Source organism: Taudactylus pleione, unplaced genomic scaffold (genome assembly GCF_031769625.1).
Source record: "Taudactylus pleione unplaced genomic scaffold, aTauple2 ptg000009l, whole genome shotgun sequence".
NCBI classification, from domain to species: domain Eukaryota; kingdom Metazoa; phylum Chordata; class Amphibia; order Anura; family Myobatrachidae; genus Taudactylus; species Taudactylus pleione.
In genome coordinates this window covers 6,358,287-6,377,367 of record NW_028284412.1, presented here as the reverse complement: position 1 = coordinate 6,377,367, position 19,081 = coordinate 6,358,287, and the positions used below count along the sequence as shown (strand labels likewise).

At 37.5% G+C, this 19,081-nt stretch overlaps 1 protein-coding gene across 2 annotated transcripts in view; it reads right to left on the bottom strand.

The window, feature by feature from the left end:
• The window catches only part of ASTN2 (astrotactin 2), a 567,587-nt gene that overhangs the window by 192,020 nt on the left and 356,486 nt on the right, over nt 1-19,081 (bottom strand). The window lies entirely within an intron of this gene.

Sequence of the window (19,081 nt, the reverse complement as noted above, 5' to 3'; positions counted from 1 at the left end):
TCAATTGAGTATCTTGGTAAGCTCTATTAATAATGTTGTTACTATAACCTCTTGATTTCAGCCTACCCTTAAGTTCATCCGCTCTTTTCTGAAAGGTATCATCTGATGAACAGTTCCTCTTCATCCGAAGGAATTCCCCTTTTGGGACAATTTTCTTAGTAGCAGGGTAATGCGAACTTTGATAATGTAGAATGCTATTAGTAGCTGTTTTCTTTCGATACACATCCGTTTCCAGATTTCCATTATCATTAATTTTAATTTTAAGATCTAAAAAGTTGACTTCTGTATGATCCACTTCTGTTGTTAATTTTAAATTGAGAGTATTATTATTGAGTTTGTCAATAAATTCCATTAACAAACTCTCATCTCCTTCCCAGATGATAAAAATATCGTCTATGAATCTTAGCCATAGCAATAATTTTTCAGTGTATCTCAAATTCTCATCTGCAAATACCACCTCCTTCTCCCACCAGCCTAAATACAAATTTGCATACGTCGGGGCACAAGTACTGCCCATTGCAGTTCCCCGTACTTGCAAATAGTATTTCTCATTAAATAGGAAATAATTTTTAGTCAAAATGAACTTCAATAACTTCAATAAAAAGATACCAAATTCATCATCTCTTCTTTCCATGTTTAGGAAATACCTTGCAGCTTCTAATCCCGAATCATGATTAATGCTGGTATACAAACTTTCAAAGTCACATGGAGCAAGTATAGTATTACTGCTTAGGGATATACCTTCTATCTTTCCTAATAGATCCATAGTATCCCTTAAATATGATGGCAGTTGTGTCACATATTTTCTCATGTGTTTGTCCACAAAATTGCTGGCTTTTTCCCCAAAACTCCCTATCCCAGATATTATTGAGTGTCCTGAATAAAGAACATATTTCACTACTTAGTAAGGGTTTATCATTTTCACCTGAAAATAATTTTGACAGGTTTGAATGGGAAAAAGATCTGAACCTCTTTGCACATAAACTACTCTTACACAAATTCTTTAAGAAAAGATCAGAATACCCCCCAAACCCTTACGAGGAGATATCATACCTGAGGTTACATTGGTTGATGATGATATAGCAATCTTTATATTGGAAGAGCTAGCTGGAGAAACATCTGAGAGTCAGAATGCGTCAGACTATATTAGACCAATTCTAAAAAAGCAGTCGACTTTTGTTCCAGATATCAAAATTTGTCCACAAGTGGAGGTCTATGTCAAATTGGTGTCAAGAGTTAGACCGGATGATGTATGATAAATTTAAAGACCAAAATCTCAGTAGAATGGAAATAAAAAAACCTTAGAGGAAATAAAAAGTTGGGAAGATATTGAAATCAAATCATCTGACAAAGGTGGAAATATTGTTATATGGCCCAGGGAAATGTATTTACAAGAAGCTAAAAGACAATTAACAAATACCAATTGTTATAAAGAACTAATTTTTAATCCAACCCAGAATTTTCTGTTGTTATATCAAAATAAGATTAAAAATGCGTATGACGAGAGAGTGATTACAAAAACAGATTTTGAATATTTGTGGGTAGAAAACCCTAAAACTGCAACATACTACATGCTGCCCAAGATCCATAAGAATGAATGCAATCCCCCAGGACGCCCAATAATATCTGGGATAGGGAGTCTTGGGGAAAAAGCCAGCAATTTTGTGGACAAACACATGAGAAAATATGTGACACAACTGCCATCATATTTAAGGGATACTATGGATCTATTAGGAAAGATAGATGGTATATCCCTAAGCAGTAATACTATACTTGCTCCATGTGACTTTGAAAGTTTGTATACCAGCATTAATCATGATTCGGGATTAGAAGCTGCAAGGTATTTCCTAAACATGGAAAGAAGAGATGATGAATTTGGTATCTTTTTATTGAAGTTATTGAAGTTCATTTTGACTAAAAATTATTTCCTATTTAATGAGAAATACTATTTGCAAGTACGGGGAACTGCAATGGGCAGTACTTGTGCCCCGACGTATGCAAATTTGTATTTAGGCTGGTGGGAGCAGGAGGTGGTATTTGCAGATGAGAATTTGAGATACACTGAAAAATTATTGCTATGGTTAAGATTCATAGACGATATTTTTATCATCTGGGAAGGAGATGAGAGTTTGTTAATGGAATTTATTGACAAACTCAATAATAATACTCTCAATTTAAAATTAACAACAGAAGTGGATCATATAGAAGTCAACTTTTTAGATCTTAAAATCAAAATTAATGATAATGGAAATCTGGAAACGGATGTGTATCGAAAGAAAACAGCTACTAATAGCATTCTACATTATCAAAGTTCGCATTACCCTGCTACTAAGAAAAGTGTCCCAAAAGGGGAATTCCTTCGGATGAAGAAGAACTGTTCATCAGATGATACCTTTCAGAAAAGAGCGGATGAACTTAAGGGTAGGCTGAAATCAAGAGGTTATAGTAACAACATTATTAATAGAGCTTACCAAGATACTCAATTGAAAGATAGACACAAATTATTATTCCAAAATAAAGAAAAATCAAAAAAGGTTAAAGACCAAACAATTAGATTTATTGGAACCTATTGCAGGCAATGGAAGGATTTGAAATATGCTTTGCAGAAATATTCTTATATTCTTAAAACAGATGAGGATCTAGCCACCATTTTAGGTTCTAAAATAGATATAAGCTGGAGAAGATCAAAAAATCTGAAAGATCATTTAACACATAGTCATTTTGATGTGAGAAAAAGATCTTGTGAACAAAATACAGGATCTCATAAATGTGGGCACTGCAAGGCTTGTGAATACATGGTGAAGAAAAGCCATTATGTGAATCGCTATGGAAAAAAATGTGAGATCAGAGATTTTATTAATTGTTCCACCTTAGGAGTTATATATTGTCTAATCTGACCACTGTGAAAAGTTCTATGTTGGCATGATGAAAAGACAATTGAAAAAGAGATTAATGGAACATATCTATAATATCAACAATGCACAGAGAGATGAAACGAGAAATAAAACTCTCACTAGTGTAGCAAAACATTTTTTGAAATATCATCAAGGAAGTAGTAAGGGATTACAAGCATTTGGAATGGAAAAAATTCAATTGGGTTTGAGAGGAGGAGATGTAACTCGAGAACTTCTGAAGAAAGAAGCTAGACAGATATTCTTAATGGACAGTGTGACACCAAAGGGTCTCAATGAAAATATAAATTTTTCGGTCTTTCTATGATGAATTTAAAGTAGCTTTTGTTTAAAAAAATTTTTTATTTATGGCTTGATATATAACATATGTAGAAGATACTATTTAGTATATTGGTGATTATATGGGGAATATTTCTGTTATTTTGAATTACAGTTGTGATATTGTATAAGAATATTTATGTTACTATATAATGTTTTAATAATAATTATCTGAGCACTTTAATAATATATTATATATATTTCCTAATTTTATTGTATTTTTGTGGTGTCACATTAAAAATTTTTTTTTAATATTTTCTTACTTTTTCATTTTGATATTTGTATAGCACATTAATTTATATAATATATTGGACAACATATATTTGGGGTATGCACATGTGTATATATATGTGTGTGTAAGCGTGCACATGTGTATATACATTTACACATTGATTTATTACACTTAGAATATTTATTAATGTATTTCATTATTATATGTATACTATAATAGATACATACATATACACATTCATCACATTTGAATTAATCACATTTTATATAACATAATATTTGCATTCAATTTATCATTATTGGTCATCAATTGTATATAGTTTAAATAGTCAAAATCATTATATTTTATTAAGAAATAATTGTCACAATCAAATATCAATTAATAACTTGAAAAAATCATAATGAGAATTCCTCATAATAAAGATACTATTTAGGTGAATTTAAAACTTGTGGGTTAATATAATCCTATATTATATCAATGAATCATAAGGAGACCTATCAGTGTTGTTAGTTTCCATTTTCAAATGAATGACGAGTGATGATTGGTGTTATGACGTATAAAAGACCCGGGAAGGAGAGCAGTCGGCTTGCCTTTGTGATAAAGCTACAGCGAAATGCGCGTCGGCATTTAGCTGTATTAATTCTGACTAATGTACTCGACCAAATAGAGATCATGTTATATTGTATGCTAAACAGATAGTAACCACTGTGATGTTGTACAGTGTGTCATTGCGGCAGTCAGATTGCACGCTGGTACAAGAAATATACCGCTGTCCGCTGTGAATGTATGCAGCGTAACATCGGGGCGGCACGCTGAGACTGTGTCTGTATGTGATTAAACCAACACAGCAATAACCATTAACGGACTGTGGTGTGGGAACGCCATATGCAGTGAAAGATGCCCATAGATGGAGTGAGAATGTGCTAGTACGGCTGCTCACAGAATATCATTTTCGGGCACAATTAAACTGACATGATATCAGTCTGGATGTTATAGCTGATGCAGCTCTGATATAGATAGTGGGAGTAATAGGTATAGGTGTGTATCTGTTTAGAATCGGACAATGTGTGACTACTAATTTATAGCCACAATATAAGCAGTCCATAATGAACTAAGCCTACAATAGTGTGACAACTGCTTGTGAACCATTCTAATAATTGTATTTGGCACTTTTTGACTTTGTAACAAAATGCTTAAATAGTTGCTACTGTATCTAGGGGATGGATATCAATATGGGATCAACTAGTATGTAACTCAGACATACACTATATTATAAGACACACAGTCTGGATCTCATAGTAAGGATTACATCCTAATAGATGATTATATGTTGTACTATGATTGAATAAATATATACATGCTTTAATGCTGTGAATTAATTGAGGATCAGTGAAACAACATATACAGACACTCTTGCCTTTATTCCACTTTGTGACAATCCAATGGTTACAAGATAATACAATTATACAGTATCTCATTATAAATACGGGATACAGAGGTTAATACAGCTTTTTATTTTAATTTTCATTACTTTTCTATCGTTTTACTTCGCTGATTTTAACTTGCTTATTTTATAATGTATATTTAATAAAAGTTATATTTTAATATTATTATACCTATATTGACACTGTTGTGCATCCAAGTGAATGGACCACTTTTCTCTTTTGGTGTTGTGTACTAATTCAATGGTCCAGTGATAGCACCTCTCATAATTATCCTGATAATTTAAGGGAATTTAATAATAAGAGGGTTATGTGTCATAGGTATTATGTGTTGAACACTCTGGTGCGACCTATTTGTTTTGTATTCAATAGCCAAACGGGAACTTTTTCATACTTTAGCCACAGAAAGTTGAACCCCTGGTTCTAGTACTTGAACCTAATCACCAGAAAACTTTTCAGAATCTTCCGAACTCATTTCCCCCTAGTTCTCTATTATTCTAGGAAATGTTTGGTTGCCCATGCATCATAATGAATGTTATGTGTGCTTTCACTTGAGGATGTTTCAAGTCCAACCAGATCATTATTCTGTCCCTTATACTGTGTCAATTCCTTTTTAAGATGGCTGTGGGTCACCAATTATAACAGAGGATGTCCTTTCCCAACCTGAGTCTGGACAATTGTAAGACGAGTTATTATATTTTTAAACTATGCATTGTTACATAGAGAGACTGGTCAAATTAATAATTTTTTATTCAAGGATGACGTATATGTACAGCAGGTTGGGACCGCAATGGGCACCAGGTTTGCACCTAGTTACGCCAACATTTTTATGGGCGTATGGGAAGAGAATATGGTGTGGAATAACAACCCATATGGTGCAAACCTGATGTCCTGGTCTCGTTACATAGACAATATATTTTTTATCTGGCAGGTAGAAAAATTAATTTTAGATCATTTTTGTGAATTTTTTAATAATAATGGTAAAGGAATTATTTTAACTTTTGATGTTCAAACTGAATTGATAAATTTTTAGACGTCACAGTGTATATTGAGGATGGAAAACTTCAAACTAAAACCTTAAACAAATTGACGGATTCTGTGTCATATTTAAATGCCAATAGTTGTCACCATATCAAATGGTTGACATCAATTCCTGGGGGAGAGTTTAAAAGACTAATACGGAATTGTACCGACACAAGGGTCTTTAATGAACAGGCTGTCATAATGAAAGATTCTTTCAGAAAGAGTGGATACAAAGACAATATAATTATGAAAGGCTTGGAAGCTGCCGAGAGTATGGACAGGAATGATCTATTGATTCCAAAATTAAAAACTCAGAAAGATAACAAATATCAATGGGCATTTATCACCAATTATACTTCTCAATATAGAGATGTTGAAAAAGTTTTGGAAAAACATTGGTCACTAATCCAAAAAGATCCAATTATAGGTAAACATGTCCCCTTAAAACCAGTACATATATACAGGAAAGCCTCTAATTTAAAAACCAAACTGGTAAACAGTGCACACTTAGGAAAAGAGATAAAAAACACACAAATAAAATCAATAGGTTTTTATAGATGTGGCTTGTGCATAGCATAGGGTGCAGAAACTTAAAGAAATCGTATGAAGATAAGAAGATTTTAGAAATTGAGATTAATGGCATAAGAAATCAAGTAAAAAGTGTTATCACTTGCAATACAAAAAATGTAATATATGCCATCGTATGCAAGTGTAAAAAATTGGGGCGAACATCTAGTTAAAAGTGAGAATTGGGGAACACTTGCGAAATATACGAAAGGGCCTTGAATCCCACTCTTTCTCAGCACATTTTAAAAACAGAACATCAGTGCTCTACGGGGGGGATTTTAAATTTTTATGGGATGAAGGCAGTAAAAAACTCAAAAAGATATAGACACTAAATTGCTTTTGGCAAAAGAGGAAATGAAATACATTTTTAGTTGCCAAACATTTTCACCCATGGGCCTTAACGAAGATTTTGAGGTGAAATGGTTCCTTTGAATCACCTTAGACTTTAAATTATGCATTTATTATTTTCTGTTCATCAATAGGATTGTGTTCTTTTATATATCTGGTTTATTCAATTTTTTCATCCTGTTGTTTTAAATTTATTTATATTTTTATTGTAGTGTAAATAGTGTAATAATTGCTCTCCCATGGTTTCACTAATTATTTATTTATTTTGGTTATACTTTTTTAAACTTTCCCACAGTCATATATTTATTGATATGTATTTATTTTTTTATTTTGTGGAGTATATTTTTATATGGTAATTTTTCATTATAATTCTATTGAGAGTTATATTTGCACAAGTTAATTTTTTTTTATTTACATGGCTCCTCACGCTATTTTTATATCTAGATTACCTCATCACATTATGAACTATTTGTATTAATAACAAATGGCTGACTATTACATCTTTGGGACATCTCATACAAGAATTAATATGGATTGACCCATGCGATCAGCCATTTTGTTGTGGCCAATGAGGACTGTTTGCCTGGCTGACGGGGGAACACCACGTGACTGCACGTGTGAGGAGAACAAATGAGACTGCTCTGGAGAAAGGAAAGCCATGCTCTTAGATGCCAACGACATCACTTCCGTAAGCGAATCCGGAAGTTTGGTCCGTGCTGGAATCATGTGGAGAACTGCGGCAGCGACCGGGATGGACTATATGTTTATACAGCGGGGGGGTAACCATAGGGATTATCTATACAGGTTACAGGACTGTTTTCCTTCACAGCTGGTGACGATTAGTTTGATCGAGGAGGGTATGTAAAGCCAAGTAAGTTAGTGAGGTCCCATGCACCTTGAAAAAGATCACGTTTGCTGATCAAAACGCGTTGGTGGAGGGACCTTTTGATATGATGTGAGGGGAGGAGGAACGTGTGACGGTGGAATATCTAAAACACTTTTTTTGGAAAGAATAAAAGAAACCTTGATGAGAACATAGAATTCATTTCAATTGTAAGTGGAGGTACGCACCATCACTCTGACCAATTTGTACTCACTGGGGAAACATTTGGATGAAAGGGAAAGGAAAAAGATACCTTTATATGTCTTTATAGCTCCTACCATATGTGAGTGGGGTATGCTCCAACGACATCGAAAAACTCTGTGACCTGCACAAATTGATTTATAATATTTGTTCAGAAAGGACCTTGATGGTTGTTTTATCCTTGTTGTTTTCTATTTATATTGTGAATTATGCCTCATATGAGCGGGAGTCTGAAGTGACCATAAGGTGGACATCTACACTTTTATATCAAGACGACATAAGGGGTCTAAGTATTACTGTACACATTTTTTGACAACCAGCATTGAATATTCATTCCTGAAATACCTTTGGATTGCATGTATTAGAGTGTATAAGGAGTTTGAATACTATTGCAGGCATTATTGATAACCAGCGCCAAACATCTATTTTGGATTGTATGTATTTGTATTAGAGTGCGGTGATGCTCTTTTTTTACGGTGAACTAGGCTGCAGGTTTCTTGATGCGCACCTCTTAAAGGATCATAAATTTTTTTTTCAAAGTACTCAAAGTGGTGTTGAATTCTCTAATCAAAGGAGAGGCTTTTCTAATGAGGAAAATGAAAAAAAAAAATCGGACACGAGGTGGTCCTTCAGGTTGTTCAAAATGGCATCAGCTAGGTATTTATGGTGGGTACAAGGCCAATGCCTTGCAATTCCACCTACTTTACCTTTTCCCAATTAGTGTGTGTGTGTATGTGTGTATATATATATATATATATATATATATATACACTGTATATGTGTATAATATATATAATTCTCAGAAGAGCTGTTGGTCAGCGAGTATACAATCCGTTGCCAGATGGATCACTTCGGTTATGCTTCAGTGATGTATATTGGTTTTAGAAAAGAGGTTCCTGAGAATATTAAGGCTCTTTCTACTGTTCAATGTTCAATATTATTGAGTCCACAACAGCTGCTTTTGGATGGAAGATTTTGTGCTTGATAAATATAATACATACTCTGGCTTAGGGGGACCTTTGGAATATGCATGTAGTTGCAATGTCCCCCAATTGGATGAAAAGTAAAAAGCATGATTTTTGTACTTGCTTCAAAGTCATTTGTCCTTTTGGAGGACACTGCTTGACCCCCTTTTAATACACTTTTGTTTATTCTGGTGGATATTTAAATTGTATGCTTCCTTGTTCTTGTGTGTTGTTGTCTAGGGCTTAGATAGTTAACAACTACGTTTCACTGATGGGAGGGGATATAGACGGGGAAGAGCTATTCAAATATGTACACAATTCAAATGTTGTGTCTAACTCCTGGACCACCCTCTATACACAATGGTCAAAGCATCTCTCATTGGACTGAGAAATGGAGTTATTGTAAATACAAATCATGTATTTTGCATAGTGTATCTAAAAAATAAACAGCAAAAATATGATTTTTAATCTTAGTAAAGACTGACAGGATCTATCACATAAATCAACTTGTGACTAGTTCACAGATGCCAATCTTGGTGGCATTTGTAGAAAGAAGACACTATTGGTGGCAAGTGTAAAGCAAACCCCAATATCTGGATGCTGCATTGCAATGCAGACACCAAATCTGATGGCTGGTGTGAAAAGCAGAATCCCAATCCTGCTACCTAGTGAAAAATAGAAAGCAAGCGGGGTTGGACTGGCTCACAGGTGTACAGGGGAAATCCCCGGTGGGCCCCACTGCCTGTGGGCCCTTCCCCTCAGGGTCAGGTTCCAGACCATGCACTCAAATTATGCAGTTACTCTACTACAGCATCAGTATCTTAGTGGAGCAGGACCATGGTTGAACTTGGGTGCATGGTTTGTTTCTATGGAAACTATACCAAGATTATCCACCCTGCCAATCAAGGAACCTTGTTCTTTGCAGGCTGACAATGTCCTCTCTAATAGTTGACCAAGTCCCTCTTTGGTGACTGGCCACACCCCTTAAGCTTGGGCCACTACCACTGCATTCCCTGGTGGGCCCTTCATGTCCCAGTCCGTCACTGGAAGCAACCCCCAATCATCGAATAGCAGACATCTCATCCTTGTTGCTAGTTTAGAAATCAGACTCACTGATTCTGGTGGCTAGCATAAAGCAGACCAATGACATTAGTGGCAAAATGTATAAAGAAGACCTTCAATCCTTCAATAACATTAGCAGCAAATGTATAAATAAGAACTTCTTATAACTACTTTGTAACGCAGACCTCCAAACCTTATGTTTACCATGGAAATCAGGGCCTGATTCAGAGGCGCTCATAAGCGGCCGCTCGTTCGCTCCGAGCGATGTTCGCTCATCTGCGCATGCATATGGGTCGTAATGCACATGCGCCAACCAGTCATTGCGGTCGGAAATCATGTGTTCGCAAAATAGCGAGTGCCTGCTAATTTGAGTGACAGGATGAGGCGTTTGTGGGGGGTAACAGGGGAAGGTGCTTGAAAACGGGGAGTGGAGATCCGAACGCAGGCGTGCCAAACGGTCAAAACGGGCGTTTTAAGGGTGTGCATAATTAACAAACCAGCGTCATCAGCCACGTCACTTGGTTGTCTCTTAGCCCGAACTGTTCGCATGATTGCGGTAGGAAAATCCAACCACAAGCACTGCGAGCAGTTCAGACGCCTTTCGATGTACTCGATTAATCTAATAAATAGCGGAGATGACGTATGATGCGAGCGGCCAGGGGGCGTCTTTACAAAATAGCGAGCACATGTTTCGTTCGCTCGCTCAGACATAGAGGCGTCAACAGACCGCAAAGAGCGAGCGCTCAATTTAAATAGCCGGCCCCTTTTTCTGAACGACCGTTTGCAACTAGCGTCCGGCTCTGAATCAGGCCCTCAGATCACAATCCTATTTGTCAGTGTGGAAAGTAGACGTTCCATCCTGGTGACTAGTGTGAAAAGTAGATCCCACCGCTGGGCATTAGTATAGAAAGAAGACTGGATAGTGTGTAAAGTAAATCCAAAATCCTGATGGCTTGTGTGGAAAGTAGTCTACAAACCTTGTGGCTAGCTTAAAGGATAGACCCACCAGACCTTTAGGCTTTTGAAAGATGCAGACCTCATCACTTTCCTGCACCTCCCTATTACTCCTCTCTTATCAGCTCACTTTTTGCTAAGAGCAAGATATCGACACTACTAACCATCATATATTGTTAGGAAATCAAGCACTTGCTTTGCTCTGACTATGGATGCTACTCTAAGATTCATTCAGTATCAGCACTAGGGTATATTTATTAATGATTGATTTTGAGGTTTTTGGTGTATTTGTAGATGATTTTCATTCGATTTTGTAACTCTGAGATCTACTAAAGTTACAATCGACTATAACACCGAATCCCGACCAAAACCGAACATCAACCAAACATCAATACTTTCAAATAGACCAGCACAGGATCCTCTCATTTAATAATAGATGGATTGAGAATGAACTTAAAAATCAGCTATAAAACCAACATTCAAATCCCAAAATAAATATGCCTGTCCAGGTGATTTTGGGAGAAGCACTGCACAGATTACTCTGATCTGTGCATGTTTCTTGGGGTTAAAAGCTTTGTAAAGGTAAAAAAAAATAAAAAAAATTGTGAGGTCCCCGCTAAGTCCCTGGACCTTTAAGTCTGGGTCATGCAACTCCAGAGGAAAAAAACGTTATGGATTTCCCCCTATTTTCCCTTAACCAGTGCCAGGCTGAACCAGCTGGGGTGGTAATGCCACAGCAGGAAAACACACGGTGTGGTGTCTTCCTGCCAAAGCATTAAACCAGTCAACTCAGGGCTGGCAATCCTCGGAAAGTGGGGACCCCCCAAAAAATGGATTCCCCCTACCTAGCATCATGCAACCCTGGGCTTAAAGCCCAGGACCCTTCCCTTCATCCCTGGTGGCGGTGGATGCAGGCATGGTAGTAATAAAGAGTTATTTTGTTTCTCACAGTGGGACTACAGTTACCAGCATGCCTGCCCTGCAGCACTTGGTAGGAATTAGGAAGGGACACACTATTTTTTCATTTTTTTTCAACTATTTAGGTGCTTTTACGCTTTTAGTCAAAGCAATCTGTGCATGCTTTTTATTTTACATGTGTTTTAATTTTTAGGTTGTAATTGCATTCGGTTTTGAACAGAAAGTTCAAAACCGAATGTATTTACACCGGCCAAATCCGACTAACATTGAATTCGATTTTTAAATAGATTTCAAAAATGAAATGTTAGTAAATGAAAGATTTGGCCAGTGATTTATACAGTCGATTTTGAGTCTATTTCAGCTGATAAAATCAACTAAAAAAATTGACCTTTAGTAAATATACCCCATAGATGGGTATTCTATATGAAACATAAACTTCGCTGTCGAAGTTTACGTTTCATATCAGAGTTTTTACCTGCGTTAAAGTATCGGGCGCGCGCCCGCTTATCCTTGTATTCAATATGAAATTAACGAAAACGGAAGTCTGCGAAGTTGGATTTGCGTAAAGTTACGAATTTTTCCTTCAAAAAATTGTAGGACCCTCCTAAAGTTGTAAAAACATGGGGGATCACTATGGGTACCCCCGTTTTAGCCTTTAAATGAAGGTCGGGGATTTAAATAGCCGCAGCAGGTGTTTTTTTCCGACATTGAAGAAGTGATGCAGAAGAGCACTTAGGTTATTTTTTTCATTTTTTTAAGTGGTCCCATCAAATTTGGGGTACATGAAAATGGGTACTAGCATATTTTGATGTCCCTAAAGTAAGTTTTTAAAAATTCTGCAATTGTGCACCTGCCGCTATAAATCTATTCTAGAAAACACCTGCCGCATACTTGCAGAATAGCCCTGAACCTATTTCCCTATTTTTTAATAAATTTTTTCCCATTTTTTTTTTCACCCCAAATTTTAAATTAATTTTTTGGGGTGTCCCTATTTTTTTTAAGACTTTTTTTGACACAGTTCTTTTTTAAATGTTATTCCCAGGGGTGCAGGCTATTTTTTTTAAGCATGCACCCCTAAACCCCAATTCTGCACTTTTTTTCGACACCTATTCAATGGTGAAAAGTTATCCCCGTTTTTATCAAAGACTTTTCTAACCTGCGATAAGTCTTTGAAATTGAATACGGTGTAAAAGTCAAACCTGCGATAATGACGTCATAAGTGCGATATTAACGCAAAAACGATGTTTTCGCTCCCATATTGAATACCCCTAATAGTCTCTCAGTCACCTTTCACTCAGGTAGAGATATAGCTAAAACATCCCCAAACAATATTCTCTAATCTAGTTTTCATCAATCAAATACCATCACCTACCGATTCTAGGGAATAGGATCCCACAATTCTGATACACACAGATATACACACTATTCAAAGCACATTTCTAACATTCAATTGCCTCTTTATTAGTGAGGATTATTCTCACTTATGTAGGTTCATGTCGTCATACAATCCTTAAAGGCATTCAGTGTCTATTGATCAGTGGAGTCCTGGTGATTACTTCACTTGAACACGGTAACCTGGAACCCTGGTAACTGTTCTAACTGATTACGGCAGCCGCTATAGCTCCGGAGTTGATTTGCCTTTGAGCGCCTCCGTTGAGCTGTGTGTCCCACCTGACACTATAGCCGCTGGAGCTCTGGAGTGGGAACTGCTCAGCTGAACGCCTCCGTAGGGTTATGACTAGAATAGAGGGCTGCAGGGGACCTGTGACGTCACACCCACGTGACCCGGCATGACGGGGAGGGGCGGGGATGCTAACGGGGGACCAAAAGTGTCCCCTCACGGGCTCGCTACGTTTGCCACGCTTTGGGCACGGTGGCTCGCTATGCTCGCCACAAATATTTATTCCCCCTCTATGCCCTCGTGGATGGTAACGCAGGAGCGGTCCAGCCCTCCTACAGCGGTCACGTGGCTGATACGTCACAGAGGTCCTTTCTGCACATAGGATCTAGCATCAACCCTGCCTCCGTAGAGCTCCATACATCACCTGGTTTAGCACCCGGCACGCAAGCCACAAGCTCCTTTAAACTAACAGCCAGACAGTGCACTACGGAGACGGGTCAGCCAGGACTCATTTATGGTGCCATTGATCACAGCATATCCTAGAGAGCTCGAGTTTGGTCACCAGGTGAGCTGTTCATTTGTCCGTAATTCCAACATCAAGTTAACAAGTGGGACATTATAGTATTGATTCTTTGTCCCTAGCAATCCTACTACATGTACATGTGGAGATCTTATGCTTATTGATCCCTCAAACAGACACAGTTTTTCTCTGGATCATTAGCCCTATTCATCCTTATATAGTCAGGCATCTGGGCTCTAATAAGGATTGGTTGCATTCCAGCAATACATTGTATTCTTATGGATTAGATACTTTCTACTACCACATGTAATTCTGTTTCTGATGTTAAGTAGATACATTTTACTGTTTGCAAACAGGGCACACAGCTGGTGCCATTTTTTATCTATGTTATTTAGACCATTTTTACTTGTTATTAATTAATACTTACGATTGCTGCCAATTACACTTGTATGGCTATACCATTGAAACTTCATATTAATTAAGGTTTTTTTGAATTATCAAAAATAAAAACATTTGGATTGAGTGTCTTCTTGGTCCGGGTCAGACATTGTAGCGCTATCCGTCCTTCATCTACTATTTTAAAGGCTTCTGGGTTTGTTTAGAACAGCCAAAGGCAAATTTGTAACATTTTAGAATTAAAACATAGAAAATTGTGACAAAATAATATTTGCGAATAAATAAAAAATACAAGGTATAAAAATTCTGAATGTAATCTCTCAATGCAGTTGTTGACACTGCATCTGGGACTGGCATTGAAAGATGGAGGGTGCAAAAATTTAATTTCGTTCCCAAAAGACGTGTGCTTTTGTGACCTGGTACTTTTAAAAACTTCTTATTAAACCCCATCCAACCCACCCTCCCCGTGCCCCCCAGGATGGCCTTCAGAGTGTGTTTATGACTGGTCAGCTAGTTTACTTTTTTATGAGGGTCTAAAACATAATTTTAATCCCTAATGTTTTAATGTTACATATTTTTTTATGAACAGCATATAAACCTGATATAAATGTATCCATGTAATGTTGATTAAGCACAAACTCAGTTTCTCCCCCATTCTCTGTGTGCTAATTATCTGACCTATGAGTTACAATTCATCTTTCTATCTATGAATATGAAATTGTGTGCTCTTAATATGGACATTTATTTGGGCAGAAATCAAATTTGCTTATAAAAGTTATGTTCTAGCAAGTCATTAGTGTGTGGAAGCAGGGGCTTATCTAGTGGTCTGAGTGCCCCTAGCAAGCTAAGGGACAGTGTCCCCCCCCCCATCTCTCTTGCATTTTCCCCTACCACACAGCATACACATACACACACACATATGTGTATATATATATATATATATATATATATACACACATACATACATATACACACACACACACACACACATATATATATATATATATATATGTACACACACATTGATATATATATATATATACACACATATATATATATATATATATATATATATATATATTAATGTTCTATTCTGACAGGGCAGCAAGGGGAAAACGCAGGATTTTCATTATATATATATATATATATATATATATATATATATATATATGTGTGTATATGTGTGTGTATATATATATATAGGGCATTTTACCCCCTCCAGGCCGACCGATTATATCGGCCAGGGGGTCACTATTCCAGCCAACTTCTATATTTTTGGACTCAGTATTACAACCGCTGGTACAAAACCATGTTCATTTCTTGTTAGATAGTACCTCTTTACTCAATAAGCTAAAACCATTTGAGGTTCTCACAGAAAATTTATGGTTTATTACGGCTGATGTATCTAGCCTATACACTATCATACCTCACTGTTATGGTCTTGATGCTGTGAAACAGATGCTAAGAAATAGTGATTTGTTTACCTTGAATCAAATTGAGGTATATCTTTCCCTGTTTAAAATTATTCTAACAAAAATTTTTTTTATGTTTAACAATATATTTTATCAACAAATCACAGGCTGTGCCATGGGGTCCAACTGTTATATGTTTGGAATTGAGGAGGAATAGGGACATCTGCGATGAAATCGTGTTCTATACGAGGTTCATCGACGATCTCCTTATCTTTTGGAGAGGTACTGAAGAGAAATTTATTAAATTGATTGAGACTCACAATGCAACTGAATGTCCTGTTAAACTTACATACAAAATGAGCCAAGAGTGTATTGATTTTCTTGATATCAGATTAATAAGAGAAAACAACAGATTAATCACTACACTATTTACCAACCCTACGGATCGTAACACATTGTTACAATATCAAAGTTGCCATCCCTATAAACTGAAGGCAGGTCTCCCATATTCACAAATGCTACATGTAGTTAGAACGAATAGTGATAAAGTGAGGGCTTCTCAACAATTAGATGAAATGGTATTAAAATTTGCCCAGAGAGGCTATAACAAACAGCAATTGTTAACCACTAAAAACAAAGTCCTAGCTTTGAATAGAGACCAACTACTATGCACACAGCATGATAAGGATGTAAAGAATAGATTCCCATGGGTAACTCGTTTTAATGTACATTCTACAATGATTAATAGAACATCAAAAAAACTCTGGCCAATAGTAGCAACAGATCCAGACCTTGATCTGAACAGGGTTAATCTTATGCCATGTTATTCCAGGAGAAAAATCTTAGAGATCTATTGGTGAAAACAAATTACAGTTCTAAGGATGCATCAGGCTCTCTTCATTTCCTTACTATTAAACAACATGGGTGTTTTAGATGCTTATGTACTACCTGCAGATTCTTGATTCAGGTTAATATATTTTACCATCCGCATACGGGTAAAAAAATTTTCATACAGCATCACCTTACATGCAACAGCATGTTCGTGATATATCAAATAATCTGTCCTTGTGGGCTCTCCTATATTGGGAAGACACAGCGAAAATTTAAAGAAAGGATGGCTGGCCATAGGTCTGCAATTAAAGCAGCAATCATCCATGGTACAAGTGACCAACCCGTGGCGAGACATTTCCAGGAATCCAAGCATACTTTAACGTCATTAAGATATCGGATGATTGACCATGTCCCACCTTTAATGCAGGGTGGGGATCGTGGGAAATTACTATTAAGAAAAGAGGCAGAATGGATTCTGAGATTTGAAGTACTATACTGTAAAGGTTTAAATGATAATATCTCCTTTGTTGGCTTTAGTTAAATTTTGATGCACCACTGCCATTATGTGTTAGACTAAAGTTCCCTTTGGCTAATGATCCATGATGATAGAGTTTTTTGGTGTATGTATGTATTGTGTTTCCATTTAATGGTGTTTATACAGGATAGTGCAGGTATTCAATTGCCCACTTATATAGCATGGCGATGTGCTTTGAGATTGTACTAATATAAGCAATATCGGTTCGTAGTAGGTGAAAATTCAGCATTGTTGCATTCTTTGTATATTGCTTTATGAGCTTGATGTTGAAGCAATTATGACCTATGTGTTGAGATATGTCCCGTTTTAAAATACATCTTGTTCTTATAATTATAACTATGGTATATCTGGGTAAATAGGCTATGTGAGTAGTTTATTTTGATATTGTTAGCACCTAATTAGCCTGTATGTACTGCTGTATATATATATAATATAACTATGTATTATGCGCAGGTGGTGATGTGTTTAAACAATTTGTTACTTTGTTGCTTAGCAACGCTTGGTGTGGGTGTCACGTGGTGTGCGACGAGAGTGGTGACGTCATCGTCAGCGCCGGCGATTCAGCGGGAATGAGGAAGCTGAACATGCGGCGCGGATTGGACACTTGGTGATTGGTGATGGGCTACTTAAGGTATGCTGTTTGTTTGTTTTGTACTTTTCTGAAGACAGTTACATAAAGAACTGAAACGTTATTATCTGGCTCACCGTCGTGTTTCTTCGTATGGGTCCGTGAGTGCCGCACCTCCTGGTCTGTATTTTACTATTTTTGTGGGGGGACCCGGCAAAGCTGCCTATATTTTTGATGAGTGCCGGTCCTGTGTTGTGTTATATATATATATATATATAATGTGTGTGTGTATATATATATATATATATATATATATATATATATATATATATATATATATATACACAGCATACATACACACATGGCATACTAAGAAACACACACCCAGCATACATACACACATAACATACACACACAACATACTTACACACACACACACTAACAGGAAACTGACCTTCTAACAAACAAACACATCCACCCACCCCACCCCCTACCCGGCCAACACTAAAAAGAGACTGACCTGACCTGTTAACCTTTCAGTCCCCCCCCCTGAGAGGAACTGCTGCACCGAACAGCTCCTCGATCCCTTGTTGAGTCACTAGAGAGACTGGAGAGACAGTGCACCACGCGGGAGCAGGGGGAGGCAGAGCTCACATGCTCACAGCAGGGTTGTGGATAGATCCCCTTCCATACATGTACTTACTGAAGGGGATCTATACACAACCCTCACAGCAGTCAGGACAGCCGGGTGCGTTGCTGATATACATTGCAGCAGGCACACGGCAAACAGAAATTGCAGCAGCGTCCGGTCTGTGCGGCTACCCTACCTACTATCCTTTGCAGCGGGTGGCCAGCACAACATACCTGTCCACAGTGGAGCACATGTACTGCTATGGTTGCACTGCCGGGTGGCGCCCCCTTGCGGCCTGCTCCCCTGGCAAGTGCCATCCTGGCCAAAGCATAGATACGCCCCTGTGTGGAAGGGAAGTATGAGTCTCTTCTAATGAGAGAGTGTCTGTGTCTACTTAGGTATCAAACCATGGAGCTGTTTGAGACCTGCTCGCTAGGATGCGATCGCTCGTAGCTGGCCGATATTTGAAATCTGCGCATGCATATGTATCGCAATGCACATGCACGGACCACTGCGAAAGATCGGGAAGCGCTCGCCCGCCCAGCATAGACAGCCCAGTTGAATGAGTGACGGGAGAGGCCGTTTGTGGATGGTAACAAGGGCAGGCCACTAGAAATGGGGGAGTGGAAGTTTCAACGCTGTTTCAGAGGCGTGCATAATTAACAGGCAGCGTCATAGCACACATCTCCTGGTTGTATTTCACACTGAAGTGAACGCAGTGCTTGCGGCAAGGTATAGTCAA